Consider the following 22,163-nt stretch of genomic DNA (forward strand, 5'->3'; position numbering starts at 1 on the left):
TGGTGAATAATTATCATCATTTTGCATATTTATTGCTACAGATGGTGAATAATTCTTCTCATGTTGCATATGTATTGCTACAGATTGTGAATAATTTTCATCAGTTTGCATATTTTTTGCTACAGATGGTGAATAATTATTATCATTTTGCATATTTATTGCTACAGATGGTGAATAATTATCATTTTGCACATTTATTGGTTCAGACGGTGAATAATTATCATCATTTTGCATATTTATTGCTACAGATGGTGAATGATTATCGTTATGTTGTATATTTATTGGTACAGATGGTGAATAATTATCCTCATTTTGCATATTTATTGCTACAGATTGTGAATTATTATCATCATTTTGCATATTTATTGCTACTGATGGTGAATAATTATCATCGTTTTGCATATTTATTGCTACAGATGGTGCATAATTATCATCATTTTGCATATTTATTGCTACAGATGATGAATAATTATTCTCATTTTGCATATTTATTGCTACAGATGGTGAATAATTATCATCATTTTGCATATTTATTGCTACAGATGGTGAATAATTATCATCATTTTGCATATTTATTGCTACAGATGGTGACTAATTATCATCATTTTGCATATTTATTGCTATAGATGATGTATAATTATCACCATCTTGCATATGTATTGCTACAGATGCTTAATAATTATCATCATTTTGCATATTTATTGGTACAGATGGTGAATAATTATCATCATTTTGCATATGTATTGCTACAGATTGTGAATAATTATCATCATTTTGCATATTTATTGCTACAGATGGTGAATAATTATCCTCATTTTGCATATTTATTTCTACAGATGGTGAATAATTATCATTTTGCATATTTATTGCTACAGATGGTGAATAATTATCATCATTTTGCACATGTATTGGTTCAGATGGTGAATAATTATCATCATTTTGCATATTTATTGCTATAGATGATGAATAATTATTATCATTTTGCATATTTATTGCTACAGATGGTGAATAATTATCATCATTGTTCATATTTATTGCTACAGATGGTGAATGATTATCGTTATGTTGTATATTTATTGGTACAGATGGTGAATAATTATCCTCATTTTCATATTTATTGCTACAGATCGTGAATTATTATCATCATTTTGCATATTTATTGCTACAGATGGTTAATTATTATCATCATTTTGCATATTTATTGCTACAGATGGTGAATAATTATCATCGTTTTGCATATTTATTGCTACAGATGGTGAATAATTATCATCATTTTGCATATTTATTGTTACAGATGGTGAATAATTATCATCATTTTGCATATTTATTGCTACAGATGGTGAATAATTATCATCATTTTGCATATTTATTGCTACGTATTGTGAATAATTATCATCATTTTGCATATTTATTGCTACAGATGGTGAATAATTATAATCATTTTGCATATTTATTGCTACAGATGGTGAATAATTATCATTTTGCATATTTATTGCTACAGATGGTGAGTAATTATCATCATTTTGCACATTTATTGGGTCAGATGGTGAATAATTATCATCATTTAGCATATTTATTGCTACAGATGATGAATAATTATCATCATTTTGCATATTTATTGCTACAGATTGTATCTAATTATCATCATTGTTCATATTTATTGCTACAGATGGTGAATGATTATCGTTATGTTGTATAGTTATTGGTACAGATGGTTAATAATTATCCTCATTTTGCATATTTATTGCTACAGATGGTGAATAATTATCATCGTTTTGCATATTTATTGCTACAGATGGTGAATAATTATCATTATTTTGCATATTTATTGCTACAGATAGTGACTAATTATCATCATTTTTCATATTTATTGCTATAGATGGTGTACAATTATCACCATCTTTCATATGTATTGCTACAGATGCTTAATAATTATCATTTTGCATATTTATTGCTACAGATGGTGAATAATTATCATCATTTTGCATATGTATTGCTACAGATTGTTAATAATTATCATCATTTTGCATATTTATTGCTACAGATGGTGAATAATTATAATCATTTTGCATATTTATTGTTACAGATGGTGAATAATTTTCATCATTTTGCATATTTATTGCTACAGTGGGTGAATAATTATCATTTTGCATATTTATTGGTAAAGATGGTGAATAATTATCATCATTTTGCACATTTATTGGTTCAGATGGTGAATAATTATCATCATTTTGCATATTTATTGCTACAGATGATGAATAATTATCATCATTGTTCATATTTATTGCTACAGATGGTGAATGATTATCGTTATGTTGAATATTTATTGGTACAGATGGTGAATAATTATCCTCATTTCGCATATTTATTGCTACAGATGGTGAATTATTATCATCATTTTGCATATTTATTGCTACAGATGGTGAATTATTATCATCATTTTGCATATTTATTGCTACAGATGGTGAATAATTATCATCGTTTTGCATATTTATTGCTAGAGATGGTGAATAATTATCATCATTTTGCATATTTATTGCTACAGATGATGAATAATTATTCTCATTTTGCATATTTATTGCTACAGATGGTGAATAATTATCATCATTTTGCATATTTATTGCTATAGATGGTGTATAATTATCACCATGTTGCATATGTATTGCTACAGATGCTTAATAATTATGATCATTTTGCATATTTATTGCTACAGATGGGGAATAATTATCATCATTTTGCATATGTATTGCTACAGATTGTGAACAATTATCATCATTTTGCATATTTATTGCTACAGATGGTGAATAATTATCATCATTTTGCATATTTATTGTTACAGATGGTGAATAATTATCCTCATTTTGCATATTTATTGCTACAGATGGTGAATAATTATCATCATTTTGCATATTTATTGCTACAGATGGTGAATAATTATCATCATTTTGCATATTTATTGCTACAGATGGTGAATAATTCTTCTCATGTTGCATATGTATTGCTGCAGATTGTGAATAATTTTAATCAGTTTGCATATTTATTGCTACAGATGGTGAATAATTATCATCATTTTGCATATTTATTGCTACAGATGGTGAATAATTATAATCATTTTGCATATTTATTGCTACAGATGGTGAATAATTATCATTTTGCATATTTATTGCTACAGAGGGTGAATAATTATCATCATTTTGCACATTTATTGGTTCAGATGGTGAATAATTATCATCATTTTGCATATTTATTGGTACAGATGATGAATAATTATCATCATTTTGCATATTTATTGCTACAGATGGTATCTAATTATCATCATTGTTCATATTTATTGCTACAGATGGTGAATGATTATCGTTATGTTGTATATTTATTGGTACAGATGGTGAATATTTATCCTCATTTTGAATATTTATTGCTACAGATTGTGAATTATTATCATCATTTTGCATATTTATTGCTACAGATGGTGAATAATTATCATCGTTTTGCATATTTATTGCTACAGATGGTGAATAATTATCATCATTTTGCATATTTATTGCTACAGATGATGAATAATTATTCTCATTTTGCATATTTATTGCTACAGATGGTGAATAATTATCATCATTTTGTATATTTATTGCTACAGATGGTGAATAATTATCATCATTTTGCATATTTATTGCAACAGATGGTGACTAATTATCATCATTTTGCATATGTATTGCTACAGATTGTGAATAATTATCATCATTTTGCATATTTATTGCTACAGATGGTGAATAATTATAATCATTTTGCATATTTATTGTTACAGATGGTAAAACTTAACATCATTTTGCATATTTATTGCTACAGATGGTGAATAATTATCATCATTTTGCATATTTATTGCTACAGATGGTGAATAATTCTTCTCATTTTGCATATGTATTGCTACAGATTGTGAATAATTTTCATCAGTTTGCATATTTATTGCTACAGATGGTGAATAATTATCATCATTTTGCATATTTATTGCTACAGATGGTGAATAATTATAATCATTTTGCATATTTATTGCTACAGATGGTGAATAATTATCATTTTGAATATTTATTGGTACAGATGGTGAATAATTATCATCATTTTGCACATTTATTGGTTCAGATGGTGAATACTTATCATCATTTTGCATATTTATTGCTACAGATGATGAATAATTATCATCATTGTTCATATTTATTGCTACAGATGGTGAATGATTATCGCTATGTTGTATATTTATTGGTACAGATTGTGAATAATTATCCTCATTTTGCATATTTATTGCTACAGATGGTTAATTATTATCATCATTTGGCATATTTATAGCTACAGATGGTGAATTATTATCATCATTTTGCATATTTATTGCTACAGATGGTGAATAATTATCATCGTTTTGCATATTTATTGCTACAGATGGTGAATAATTATCATCATTTTGCATATTTATTGCTACAGATCATGCATAATTATTCTCATTTTGCATATTTATTGCTACAGATGGTGACTAATTATCATCATTTTTCATATTTATTGCTATAGATGGTGTATAATTATCACCATCTTGCATATGTATTGCTACAGATGCTTAATAATTATCATCATTTTGCATATTTATTGCTACGGATGGTGAATAATTATCATTTTGCATATGTATTGCTACAGATTGTGAATAATTATCATCATTTTGCATATTTATTGCTACAGATGGTGAATAATTATAATCATTTTGCATATTTATTGTTACAGATGGTGAATAATTATCATTTTGCATATTTATTGCTACAGATGGTGAATAATTATTATCCTTTTGCATATTTATTGCTACAGATGGTGAATAATTATCATCATTTTGCATATTTATTGCTACAGATGGTGAAAAATTCTTCTCATGTTGCATATGTATTGCTACAGATTGTGAATAATTTTCATCAGTTTGCATATTTATTGCTACAGATGGTGAATAATTATCATCATTTTGCATATTTATTGCTACAGATGGTGAATAATTATAATCATTTTGCATATTTATTGCTACAGATGGTGAATAATTATCATCATTTTGCATATTTATTGGTACAGATGATGAATAATTATCATCATTTTGCATATTTATTACTACAGATTGTATCTAATTATCATCATTGTTCATATTTATTGCTACAGATGGTGAATGATTATCGTTATGTTGTATATTTATTCGTACAGATTGTGAATTATTATCATCATTTTGCATATTTATTGCTACAGATGGTGAATAATTATCATCGTTTTGCATATTTATTGCTACAGATGGTGAATAATTATTCTCATTTTGCATATTTATTGCTACAGATGGTGAATAATTATCATCATTTTGCATATTTATTGCTACAGATGGTGACTACTTATCATCATTTTGCATATTTATTGCTATAGATGGTGTATAATTATCACCATCTTGCATATGTATTGCTACAGATGCTTAATAATTATCATCATTTTGCATATTTATTGCTACAGATGGTGAATAATTATCATCATTTTGCATATGTATTGCTACAGATTGTGAATAATTATCATCATTTTGCATATTTATTGCTACAGATGGTGTATAATTATCCTCATTTTGCATATTTATTGCTACAGATGGTGAATTATTATCATCATTTTGCATATTTATTGCTACAGATGGTGAATAATTCTTCTCATTTTGCATATGTATTGCTACAGATGGTGAATAATTTTCATCAGTTTGCATATTTATTGCTACAGATGGTGAATAATTATCATCATTTTGCATATTTATTGCTACAGATGGTGAATAATTAAAATCATTTTGACTATTTATTGCTACAGATGGTGAATAATTATCATTTTGCATATTTATTGCTACAGATGGTGAATAATTATAATAATTTTGCATATTTATTGCTACAGATGGTGAATAATTATACTTTTGCATATTTATTGGTACAGATGGTGAATAATTATCATCATTTTGCATATTTATTGCTACAGATGATGAATAATTATCATCATTTTGCATATTTATTGCTACAGATGGTGAATAATTATCATCATTGTTCATATTTATTGCTACAGATGGTGAATGATTATCGTTATGTTGTATATTTATTGGTACAGATGGTGAATAATTATCCTCATTTTGCATATTTATTGCTACAGATGGTGAATTATTATCATCATTTTGCATATTTATTGCAACAGATGGTGAATAATTATCATCGTTTTGCATATTTATTGCTACAGATGGTGAATAATTATCATCATTTTGCATATTTATTGCTACAGATGATGAATAATTATTCTCATTTTGCATATTTATTGCTACAGATGGTGAATAATTATCATCATTGTTCATATTTATTGCTACAGATGGTGAATGATTATCGTTATGTTGTATATTTATTGGTACAGATGGTGAATAATTATCCTCATTTTGCATATTTATTGCTACAGATGGTGAATTATTATCATCATTTTGCATATTTATTGCTACAGATGGTGAATAATTATCATCGTTTTGCATATTTATTGCTACATATGGTGAATAATTATCATCATTTTGCATATTTATTGCTACAGATGATGAATAATTATTCTCATTTTGCATATTTATTGCTACAGATGGTGAATAATTATCATCATTGTTCATATTTATTGCTACAGATGGTGAATGATTATCGTTATGTTGTATATTTATTGGTACAGATGGTGAATAATTATCATCGTTTTGCATATTTATTGCTACATATGGTGAATAATTATCATCATTTTGCATATTTATTGCTACAGATGATGAATAATTATTCTCATTTTGCATATTTATTGCTACAGATGGTGAATAATTATCATCATTGTTCATATTTATTGCTACAGATGGTTAATGATTATCGTTATGTTGTATATTTATTGGTACAGATGGTGAATAATTATCCTAATTTTGCATATTTATTGCTACAGATGGTGAATTATTATCATCATTTTGCATATTTATTGCTACAGATGGTGAATAATTATCATCGTTTTGAATATTTATTGCTACAGATGGTGAATAATTATCATCATTTTGCATATTTATTGCTACAGATGATTAATAATTATTCTCATTTTGCATATTTATTGCTACAGATTGTGAATAATTATCATCATTTTGCATATTTATTGCTATAGATGGTGTATAATTATCACCATCTTGCATATGTATTGCTACAGATGCTTAATAATTATCATCATTTTGCATATTTATTGCTACAGATGGTGAATAATTATCATCATTTTGCATATGTATTGCTACAGATTGTGAATAATTATCATCATTTTGCATATTTATTGCTACAGATGGTGAATAATTATCATCATTTTGCATATTTATTGCTACAGATGGTGAATAATTTTTCTCATGTTGCATATGTATTGCTACAGATGGTGAATAATTATCATCATTTTGCACATTTATTGGGTCAGATGGTGAATAATTATCATCATTTTGCACATTTATTGCTACAGATGGTGAATAATTATAATAATTTTGCATATTTATTGCTACAGATGGTGAATAATTATCATTTTGCATATTTATTGCTACAGATGGTGAATAATTCTTCTCATTTTGCATATGTATTGCTACAGATGGTGAATAATTTTCATCAGTTTTCATATTTATTGCAACAGATGGTGAATAATTATCATCATTTTGCATATTTATTGCTACAGATGGTGAATAATTATAATCATTTTGCATATTTATTGCTACAGATGGTGAATAATTATCATTTTGCATATTTATTGCTACAGATGGTGAATAATTATAATCATTTTGCATATTTATTGCTACAGATGGTGAATAATTATACTTTTGCATATTTATTGGTACAGATGGTGAATAATTATCATCATTTTGCATATTTATTGCTACAGATGATGAATAATTATCATCATTTTGCATATTTATTGCTACAGATGGTATCTAATTATCATCATTGTTCATATTTATTGCTACAGATGGTGAATGATTATCGTTATGTTGTATATTTATTGGTACAGATGGTGAATTATTATCCTCATTTTGCATATTTATTGCTACAGATGGTGAATTATTATCATCATTTTGCATATTTATTGCTACAGATGGTGAATAATTATCATCGTTTTGCATATTTATTGCTACAGATGGTGAATAATTATCATCATTTTGCATATTTATTGCTACAGATGATGAATAATTATTCTCATTTTGCATATTTATTGCTACAGATGGTGAATAATTATCATCATTTTGCATATTTATTGCTATAGATGGTGTATAATTATCACCATCTTGCATATGTATTGCTACAGATGCTTAATAATTATCATCATTTTGCATATTTATTGCTACAGATGGTGAATAATTATCATCATTTTGCATATGTATTGCTACAGATTGTGAATAATTATCATCATTTTGCATATTTATTGCTACAGATGGTGAATAATTATCATCATTTTGGATATTTATTGTTACAGATTGTGAATAATTATCATCATTTTGCATATTTATTGCTACAGATGGTGAATAATTCTTCTCATGTTGCATATGTATTGCTACAGATGGTGAATAATTTTCATCAGCTTGCATATTTATTGCTACAGATGGTGAATAATTATCATCATTTTGCACATTTATTGCTACAGATGGTGAATAATTATCATTTTGCATATTTATTGCTACAGATGGTGAATAATTATCATCCTTTTGCACATTTATTGGTGCAGATGGTGAATAATTATCATCATTTTGCATATTTGTTGGTACAGATGATGAATAATTATCATCATTTTGCATATTTATTGCTACAGATGGTATCTAATTATCATCATTGTTCATATTTATTGCTACAGATGGTGAATGATTATCGTTATGTTGTATATTTATTGGTATCGATGGTGAATAATTATCCTCATTTTGCATATTTATTGCTACAGATTGTGAATTATTATCATCATTTTGCATATTTATTGCTACAGATGGTGAATGATTATCGTTATGTTGTATATTTATTGGTACAGATGGTGAATAATTATCCTCATATTGCATATTTATTGCTACGGATGATGAATAATTATTCTCATTTTGCATATTTATTGCTACAGATGGTGAATAATTATCATCATTTTGCATATTTATTGCTACAGATGGTGAATAATTATCATCATTTTGCATATTTATTGCTACAGATGGTGAATAATTATCATCATTTTGCATATTTATTGCTCCAGATGGTTAATAATTATCATCATTTTGCATATTTATTGCTACAGATGGTGAATAATTCTTCTAATTTTGCATATGTATTGCTACAGATTGTGAATAATTTTCATCAGTTTGCATATTTATTGCTACAGATGGTGAATAATTATCATCATTGTGCATATTTATTGCTACAGATGGTGAATAATTATAATCATTTTGCATATTTATTGCTACAGATGGTGAATAATTATAATCATTTTGCATATTTATTGCTACAGATGGTGAATAATTATCATCATTTTGCACATTTATTGGTTCAGATGGGGAATAATTATCATCATTTTGCATATTTATTGCTACAGATGATGAATAATTATCATCATTTTGCACATTTATTGCTACAGATGGTATCTAATTATCATCATTGTTCATATTTATTGCTACAGATTGTGAATGATTATCTTTATGTTGTATATTTATTGGTAGAGATGGTGAATAATTATCCTCATTTTGCATATTTATTGCTACAGATGGTGAATTATTATCATCATTTTGCATATTTATTGCTACAGATGGTGAATTATTATCATCATTTTGCATATTTATTGCTACAGATGGTGAATAATTATCATCATTTTGCATATTTATTGCTACAGATGGTGAATAATTATCATCATTTTGCATATTTATTACTACAGATGGTGAATAATTATCATCGTTTTGCATATTTATTACTACAGATGGTGAATAATTATCATCATTTTGCATATTTATTACTACAGATGGTGAATAATTATCATCATTTTGCATATTTATTACTACAGATGGTGAATAATTATCATCGTTTTGCATATTTATTACTACAGATGGTGAATAATTATCATCATTTTGCATATTTATTACTACAGATGGTGAATAATTATCATCATTTTGCATATTTATTACTACAGATGGTGAATAATTATCATCGTTTTGCATATTTATTACTACAGATGGTGAATAATTATCATCATTTTGCATATTTATTACTACAGATGGTGAATAATTATCATCATTTTGCATATTTATTACTACAGATGGTGAATAATTATCATCGTTTTGCATATTTATTACTACAGATGGAAATAATTATCATCATTTTGCATATTTATTGCTACAGATGGTGAATAATTATCATCGTTTTGCATATTTATTACTACAGATGGAAATAATTATCATCATTTTGCATATTTATTGCTACAGATTGTGAATAATTATCATCATTTTGCATATTTATTGCTACAGATGGTGAATAATTATCATCATTTTGCATATTTATTGCTACAGATGGTGAATAATTCTTCTCACTTTGCATATGTATTGCTACAGATTGTGAATAATTTTCATCAGTTTGCATATTTATTGCTACAGATGGTGAATAATTATCATCATTTTGCATATTTATTACTACAGATGGTGAATAATTATAATCATTTTGCATATTTATTGCTACAGATGGTGAATAATTATCATTTTGCATATTTATTGCTACAGATGGTAGATAATTATCATCATTTTGCACATTTATTGGTTCAGATGGTGAATAATTATCATCATTTTGCATATTTATTGGTACAGATGATGAATAATTATCATCATTTTGCATATTTATTGCTACAGATGGTATCTAATTATCATCATTGTTCATATTTATGGCTACAGATGGTGAATGATTATCGTTATGTTGTATATTTATTGGTAAAGATGGTGAATACTTATCCTCATTTTGTATATTTATTGCTACAGATTGTGAATTATTATCATCATTTTGCATATTTATTGCTACAGATGGTGAATAATTATCATCATTTTGCATATTTATTGCTACAGATTGTGAATAATTCTTCTTATTTTGCATATGTATTGCTACAGATTGTGAATAATTTTCATCAGTTTGCATATTTATTGCTACAGATGGTAAATAATTATCATCATTTTGCATATTTATTGCTACAGATGGTTAATAATTATCATCATTTTGCACATTTATTGGTTCAGATGGTGAATAATTATAATCATTTTGCATATTTATTGCTACAGATGATGAATAATTATAATCATTTTGCATATTTATTGCTATAGATTGTATCTAATTATCATCATTGTTCATATTTATTGCTACAGATGGTGAATGATTATCGTTATGTTGTATATTTATTGGTACAGATGGTGAATAATTATCCTCATTTTGCATATTTATTGCTACAGATGGGGAATGATTATCATCATTTTGCATATTTATTGCTACAGATGGTGAATAATTATCATCATTTTGCATATTTATTGCTACAGATGGTGAATAATTCTTCTCATGTTGCATATGTATTGCTACAGATGGTGAATAATTATCATCATTTTGCACATTTATTGGGTCAGATGGTGAATAATTATCATCATTTTGCACATTTATTGCTACAGATGGTGAATAATTATAATAATTTTGCATATTTATTGCTACAGATGGTGAATAATTATCATTTTGCATATTTATTGCTACAGATGGTGAATAATTCTTCTCATTTTGCATATGTATTGCTACAGATGGTGAATAATTTTCATCAGTTTTCATATTTATTGCTACAGATGGTGAATAATTATCATCATTTTGCATATTTATTGCTACAGATGGTGAATAATTATAATCATTTTGCATATTTATTGCTACAGATGGTGAATAATTATCATTTTGCATATTTATTGCTACAGATGGTGAATAATTATAATCATTTTGCATATTTATTGCTACAGATGGTGAATAATTATACTTTTGCATATTTATTGGTACAGATGGTGAATAATTATCATCATTTTGCATATTTATTGCTACAGATGATGAATAATTATCATCATTTTGCATATTTATTGCTACAGATGGTATCTAATTATCATCATTGTTCATATTTATTGCTACAGATGGTGAATGATTATCGTTATGTTGTATATTTATTGGTACAGATGGTGAATTATTATCCTCATTTTGCATATTTATTGCTACAGATGGTGAATTATTATCATCATTTTGCATATTTATTGCTACAGATTGTGAATAAATTTCATCAGTTTGCATATTTATTGCTACAGATGGTGAATAATTATCATCATTTTGCATATTTATTGCTACAGATGGTGAATAATTATCCTCATTTTGCATATTTATTGCTACAGATGGTGAATTATTATCATCATTTTGCATATTTATTGCTACAGATGGTGAATTATTATCATCATTTTGCATATTTATTGCTACAGATGGTGAATAATTATCATCGTTTTGCATATTTATTACTACAGATGGAAATAATTATCATCATTTTGCATATTTATTGCTACAGATTGTGAATAATTATCATCATTTTGCATATTTATTGCTACAGATGGTGAATAATTATCATCATTTTGCATATTTATTGCTACAGATGGTGAATAATTCTTCTCACTTTGCATATGTATTGCTACAGATTGTGAATAATTTTCATCATTTTGCATATTTATTGCTACAGATGGTGAATAATTATCATCATTTTGCATATTTATTGCTACAGATGGTGAATAATTATAATCATTTTGCATATTTATTGCTACAGATGGTGAATAATTATCATTTTGCATATTTATTGCTACAGATGGTAGATAATTATCATCATTTTGCACATTTATTGGTTCAGATGGTGAATAATTATCATCATTTTGCATATTTATTGGTACAGATGATGAATAATTATCATCATTTTGCATATTTATTGCTACAGATGGTATCTAATTATCATCATTGTTCATATTTATGGCTACAGATGGTGAATGACTATCGTTATGTTGTATATTTATTGGTAAAGATGGTGAATACTTATCCTCATTTTGTATATTTATTGCTACAGATTGTGAATTATTATCATCATTTTGCATATTTATTGCTACAGATGGTGAATAATTATCATCATTTTGCATATTTATTGCTACAGATGGTGAATAATTCTTCTTATTTTGCATATGTATTGCTACAGATTGTGAATAATTTTCATCAGTTTGCATATTTATTGCTACAGATGGTAAATAATTATCATCATTTTGCATATTTATTGCTACAGATGGTTAATAATTATCATCATTTTGCACATTTATTGGTTCAGATGGTGAATAATTATAATCATTTTGCATATTTATTGCTACAGATGATGAATAATTATAATCATTTTGCATATTTATTGCTACAGATTGTATCTAATTATCATCATTGTTCATATTTATTGCTACAGATGGTGAATGATTATCGTTATGTTGTATATTTATTGGTACAGATGGTGAATAATTATCCTCATTTTGCATATTTATTGCTACAGATGGGGAATGATTATCATCATTTTGCATATTTATTGCTACAGATGGGGAATGATTATCATCATTTTGCATATTTATTGCTACAGATGGGGAATGATTATCATCATTTTGCATATTTATTGCTACAGATAGTGAATTATTATCATCATTTTGCATATTTATTGCTACAGATGGTGAATAATTATCATCATTTTGCATATTTATTGCTACAGATGGTGAATAATTATCATCATTTTGCATATTTATTGTTACAGATGGTGAATAATTATAATCATTTTGCATATTTATTGCTACAGATGGTGAATAATTATCATCATTTTGGATATTTATTGCTACAGATGGTGAATAATTCTTCTCATTTTGCATATGTATTGCTACAGATTGTGAATAATTTTCATCAGTTTGCATATTTATTGCTACAGATGGTGAATAATTATCATCATTTTGCATATTTATTGCTACAGATGGTGAATAATTATAATCATTTCGCATATTTATTGCTACAGATGATGAATAATTATCATTTTGCATATTTATTGCTACAGATGGTGAATAATTATCATCATTTTGCACATTTATTGGTTCAGATGGTGAATAATTATCACTATTTTGCATATTTATTTGTACAGATGATGAATAATTATCATCATTTTGCATATTTATTGCTACAGATTGTATCTAATTATCATCATTGTTCCTATTTATTGCTACAGATGGTGAATGATTATCGTTATGTTGTATATTTATTGGTACAGATGGTGAATAATTATCCTCATTTTGCATATTTATTGCTACAGATTGTGAATTATTATCATCATTTTGCATATTTATTGCTACAGATGGTGAATAATTATCATCGTTTTGCATATTTATTGCTACAGATGGTGAATAATTATCATCATTTTGCATATTTATTGCTACAGATGATGAATAATTATTCTCATTTTTCATATTTATTGCTACAGATGGTGAATAATTATCATCATTTTGCATATTTATTGCTACAGATGGTGAATAATTATCATCATTTTGCATATTTATTGCTACAGATGGTGACGAATTATCATCATTTTGCATATTTATTGCTATAGATGGTGTATAATTATCACCATCTTGCATATGTATTGCTACAGATGCTTAATAATTATCATCATTTTGCATATTTATTGCTACAGATGGTGAATAATTATCATCATTTTGCATATGTATTACTACAGATTGTGAATAATTATCATCATTTTGCATATTTATTGCTACAGATGGTGAATAATTATAATCATTTTGCATATTTATTGTTACAGATGGTGAATAATTATCATCATTTTGCATATTTATTGCTACAGTTGGTGAATAATTATCATCATTTTTCATATTTATTGCTACAGTTGGTGAATAATTATCATCATTTTGCATATGTATTGCTACAGATTGTGAACAATTTTCATCAGTTTGCATATTTATTGCTACAGATGGTGAATAATTATCATCATTGTGCATATTTATTGCTACAGATGGTGAATAATTATAATCATTTTGCATATTTATTGCTACAGATGGTGAATAATTATAATTTTGCATATTTATTGGTACAGATGGTGAATAATTATCATCATTTTGCACATTTATTGGTTCAGATGGGGAATAATTATCATCATTTTGCATATTTATTGCTACAGATGATGAATAATTATCATCATTTTGCACATTTATTGCTACAGATGGTATCTAATTATCATCATTGTTCATATTTATTGCTACAGATGGTGAATGATTATCGTTATGTTGTATATTTATTGGTACAGATGGTGAATAATTATCCTCATTTTGCATATTTATTGCTACAGATGGTGAATTATTATCATCATTTTGCATATTTATTGCTACAGATGGTGAATTATTATCATCATTTTGCATATTTATTGCTACAGATGGTGAATAATTATCATCGTTTTGCATATTTATTACTACAGATGGAAATAATTATCATCATTTTGCATATTTATTGTTACAGATTGTGAATAATTATCATCATTTTGCATATTTATTGCTACAGATGGTGAATAATTATCATCATTTTGCATATTTATTGCTACAGATTGTGAATTATTATCATCATTTTGCATATTTATTGCTACAGATGGTGAATAATTCTTCTCATTTTGCATATGTATTGCTACAGATTGTGAATAATTTTCATCAGTTTGCATATTTATTGCTACAGATGGTGAATAATTATCATCATTTTGCATATTTATTGCTACAGATGATGAATAATTATCATTTTGCATATTTATTGCTACAGATGGTGAATAATTATCATCATTTTGCACATTTATTGGTTCAGATGGTGAATAATTATCACTATTTTGCATATTTATTGGTACAGATCATGAATAATTATCATCATTTTGCATATTTATTGCTACAGATGGTATCTAATTATCATCATTGTTCATATTTATTGCTACAGATGGTGAATGATTATCGTTATGTTGTATATTTATTGGTACAGATGGTGAATAATTATCCTCATTTTGCATATTTATTGCTACAGATTGTGAATTATTATCATCATTTTGCATATTTATTGCTACAGATGGTGAATAATTATCATCGTTTTGCATATTTATTGCTACAGATGGTGAATAATTATCATCGTTTTGCATATTTATTGCTACAGATGATGAATAATTATTCTCATTTTGCATATTTATTGCTACAGATGGTGAATAATTATCATCATTTTGCATATTTATTGCTACAGATGGTGAATAATTATCATTTTGCATATTTATTGCTACAGATGGTGAATAATTATCATCATTTTGCACATTTATTGGTTCAGATGGTGAATAATTATCACTATTTTGCATATTTATTGGTACAGATCATGAATAATTATCATCATTTTGCATATTTATTGCTACAGATGGTATCTAATTATCATCATTGTTCATATTTATTGCTACAGATGGTGAATGATTATCGTTATGTTGTATATTTATTGGTACAGATGGTGAATAATTATCCTCATTTTGCATATTTATTGCTACAGATGGGGAATAATTATCATCGTTTTGCATATTTATTGCTACAGATGATGAATAATTATTCTCATTTTGCATATTTATTGCTACAGATGGTGAATAATTATCATCATTTTGCATATTTATTGCTACAGATGGTGAATAATTATCATCATTTTGCATATTTATTGCTACAGATGGTGACTTATTATCATCATTTGGCATATTTATTGCTATAGATCGTGTATAATTATCACCATCTGGCATATGTGTTGCTACAGATGCTTAATAATTATCATCATTTTGCATATTTATTGCTACAGATGGTGAATAATTATCATCATTTTGCATATGTATTGCTACAGATTGTGAATAATTATCATCATTTCGCATATTTATTGCTACAGATGGTGAATAATTCTTCTCACTTTGCATATGTATTGCTACAGATTGTGAATAATTTTCATCAGTTTGCATATTTATTGCTACAGATGGTGAATAATTATCATCATTTTGCATATTTATTGCTACAGATGGTGAATAATTATAATCATTTTGCATATTTATTGCTACAGATGGTGAATAATTATCATTTTGCATATTTATTGCTACAGATGGTAGATAATTATCATCATTTTGCACATTTATTGGTTCAGATGGTGAATAATTATCATCATTTTGCATATTTATTGTTACAGATTGTGAATAATTATCATCATTTTGCATATTTATTGCTACAGATGGTGAATAATTATCATCATTTTGCATATTTATTGCTACAGATTGTGAATTATTATCATCATTTTGCATATTTATTGCTACAGATGGTGAATAATTCTTCTCATTTTGCATATGTATTGCTACAGATTGTGAATAATTTTCATCAGTTTGCATATTTATTGCTACAGATGGTGAATAATTATCATCATTTTGCATATTTATTGCTACAGATGATGAATAATTATCATTTTGCATATTTATTGCTACAGATGGTGAATAATTATCATCATTTTGCATATTTATTGGTTCAGATGGTGAATAATTATCACTATTTTGCATATTTATTGGTACAGATGATGAATAATTATCATCATTTTGCATATTTATTGCTACAGATGGTATCTAATTATCATCATTGTTCATATTTATTGCTACAGATGGTGAATGATTATCGTTATGTTGTATATTTATTGGTACAGATGGTGAATAATTATCCTCATTTTGCATATTTATTGCTACAGATTGTGAATTATTATCCTCATTTTGCATATTTATTGCTACAGATGGTGAATAATTATCATCGTTTTGCATATTTATTGCTACAGATGGTGAATAATTATCATCGTTTTGCATATTTATTGCTACAGATGATGAATAATTATTCTCATTTTGCATATTTATTGCTACAGATGGTGAATAATTATCATCATTTTGCATATTTATTGCTACAGATGGTGAATAATTATCATCATTTTGCATATTTATTGCTACAGATGGTGACTTATTATCATCATTTGGCATATTTATTGCTATAGATCGTGTATAATTATCACCATCTGGCATATGTGTTGCTACAGATGCTTAATAATTATCATCATTTTGCATATTTATTGCTACAGATGGTGAATAATTATCATCATTTTGCATATGTATTGCTACAGATTGTGAATAATTATCATCATTTCGCATATTTATTGCTACAGATGGTGAATAATTCTTCTCACTTTGCATATGTATTGCTACAGATTGTGAATAATTTTCATCAGTTTGCATATTTATTGCTACAGATGGTGAATAATTATCATCATTTTGCATATTTATTGCTACAGATGGTGAATAATTATAATCATTTTGCATATTTATTGCTACAGATGGTGAATAATTATCATTTTGCATATTTATTGCTACAGATGGTAGATAATTATCATCATTTTGCACATTTATTGGTTCAGATGGTGAATAATTATCATCATTTTGCATATTTATTGGTACAGATTATGAATAATTATCATCATTTTGCATATTTATTGCTACAGATGGTATCTAATTATCATCATTGTTCATATTTATGGCTACAGATGGTGAATGATTATCGTTATGTTGTATATTTATTGGTAAAGATGGTGAATACTTATCCTCATTTTGTATATTTATTGCTACAGATTGTGAATTATTATCATCATTTTGCATATTTATTGCTACAGATGGTGAATAATTATCATCATTTTGCATATTTATTGCTACAGATGGTGAATAATTCTTATTTTGCATATGTATTGCTACAGATTGTGAATAATTTTCATCAGTTTGCATATTTATTGCTACAGATGGTGAATAATTATCATAATTTTGCATATTTATTGCTACAGATTGTATCTAATTATCATCATTGTTCATATTTATTGCTACAGATGGTGAATGATTATCGTTATGTTGTATATTTATTGGTACAGATGGTGAATAATTATCCTCATTTTGCATATTTATTGCTACAGATGGGGAATGATTATCATCATTTTGCATATTTATTGCTACAGATGGGGAATGATTATCATCATTTTGCATATTTATTGCTACAGATGGTGAATAATTATACTCATTTTGCATATTTATTGCTACAGATAGTGAATTATTATCATCATTTTGCATATTTATTGCTACAGATGGTGAATAATTATCATCATTTTGCATATTTATTGCTACAGATGGTGAATAATTATCATCATTTTGCATATTTATTGTTACAGATGGTGAATAATTATCATCATTTAGCATATTTATTGTTACAGATGGTGAATAATTATCATCATTTTGCATATTTATTGCTACAGATGGTGAATAATTATCATCATTTTGGATATTTATTGCTACAGATGGTTAATAATTCTTCTCATTTTGCATATGTATTGCTACAGATTGTGAATAATTTTCATCAGTTTGCATATTTATTGCTACAGATGGTGAATAATTATCATCATTTTGCATATTTATTGCTACAGATGGTGAATAATTATAATCATTTCGCATATTTATTGCTACAGATGATGAATAATTATCATTTTGCATATTTATTGCTACAGATGGTGAATAATTATCATCATTTTGCACATTTATTGGTTCAGATGGTGAATAATTATCACTATTTTGCATATTTATTGGTACAGATGATGAATAATTATCATCATTTTGCATATTTATTTCTACAGATTGTATCTAATTATCATCATTGTTCCTATTTATTGCTACAGATGGTGAATGATTATCGTTATGTTGTATATTTATTGGTACAGATGGTGAATAATTATCATCATTTTGCATATTTATTGCTACAGATTGTGAATTATTATCATCATTTTGCATATTTATTGCTACAGATGGTGAATAATTATCATCGTTTTGCATATTTATTGCTACAGATGGTGAATAATTATCATCATTTTGCATATTTATTGCTACAGATGATGAATAATTATTCTAATTTTTCATATTTATTGCTACAGATGGTGAATAATTATCATCATTTTGCATATTTATTGCTACAGATGGTGAATAATTATCATCATTTTGCATATTTATTGCTACAGATGGTGACTAATTATCATCATTTTGCATATTTATTGCTATAGATGGTGTATAATTTTCACCATCTTGCATATGTATTGCTACAGATGCTTAATAATTATCATCATTTTGCATATTTATTGCTACAGATGGTGAATAATTATCATCATTTTGCATATGTATTACTACAGATTGTGAATAATTATCATCATTTTGCATATTTATTGCTACAGATAGTGAATAATTATAATCATTTTGCATATTTATTGTTACAGATGGTGAATAATTATCATCATTTTGCATATTTATTGCTACAGTTGGTGAATAATTATCATCATTTTTCATATTTATTGCTACAGTTGGTGAATAATTATCATCATTTTTCATATTTATTGCTACAGATGGTGAATAATGCTTCTCATTTTGCATATGTATTGCTACAGATTGTGAATAATTTTCATCAGTTTGCATATTTATTGCTAAAGAAGGTGAATAATTATCATCATTTTGCATATTTATTGCTACAGATGGTGAATAATTATAATTTTGCATATTTATTGCTACAGATGGTGAATAATTATCATCATTTTGCACATTTATTGGTTCAGATGGTGAATAATTATCATCATTTTGCATATTTATTGCTACAGATGATGAATAATTATCATCATTTTGCATATTTATTGCTACAGATTGTATCTAATTATCATCATTGTTCATATTTATTGCTACAGATGGTGAATGATTATCGTTATGTTTTATATTTATTGCTACAGATGGTGAATAATTATCCTCATTTTGCATATTTATTGCTACAGATGGTGAATGATTATCATCATTGTGCATATTTATTGCTACAGATGGTGAATTATTATCATCATTTTGCATATTTATTGCTACAGATGGTGAATAATTCTTCTCATTTTGCATATGTATTGCTACAGATTGTGAATAATTTTCATCAGTTTGCATATTTATTGCTACAGATGGTGAATAATTATCATCATTTTGCATATTTATTGCTACAGATGGTGAATAATTATAATCATTTTGCATATTTATTGCTACAGATGATGAATAATTATCATTTTGCATATTTATTGCTACAGATGGTGAATAATTATCATCATTTTGCACATTTATTGGTTCAGATGGTGAATAATTATCACTATTTTGCATATTTATTGGTACAGATGATGAATAATTATCATCATTTTGCATATTTATTGCTACAGATGGTATCTAATTATCATCATTGTTCATATTTATTGCTACAGATGGTGAATGATTATCGTTATGTTGTATATTTATTGGTACAGATGGTGAATAATTATCCTCATTTTGCATATTTATTGCTACAGATTGTGAATTATTATCATCATTTTGCATATTTATTGCTACAGATGGTGAATAATTATCATCATTTGGCATATTTATTGCTATAGATGGTGTATTATTATCACCATCTGGCATATGTATTGCTACAGATGCTTAATAATTATCATCATTTTGCATATTTATTGCTACAGATTGTGAATAATTATCATCATTTTGCATATGTATTGCTACAGATTGTGAATAATTATCATCATTTCGCATATTTATTGCTACAGATGGTGAATAATTCTTCTCATTTTGCATATTTATTGTTACAGATGGTGAATAATTATCATCATTTTGCATATTTATTGCTACAGATGGTGAATAATTATCATCATTTTGCATATTTATTGCTACAGATGGTGAATAATTATCATCATTTTGCATATTTATTGCTACAGATGGTGAATAATTATCATCATTTTGCATATTTATTGCTACAGATGGTGAATAATTCTTCTCATTTTGCATATGTATAGCTACAGATTGTGAATAATTTTCATCAGTTTGCATATTTATTGCGACAGATGGTGAATAATTATCATCATTTTGCATATTTATTGCTACAAATG

This window comes from Euprymna scolopes, chromosome 17 (genome assembly GCF_053919585.1).
Source record: "Euprymna scolopes isolate OS-2025 chromosome 17, ASM5391958v1, whole genome shotgun sequence".
Taxonomy (NCBI): Eukaryota; Metazoa; Mollusca; class Cephalopoda; order Sepiida; family Sepiolidae; genus Euprymna; species Euprymna scolopes.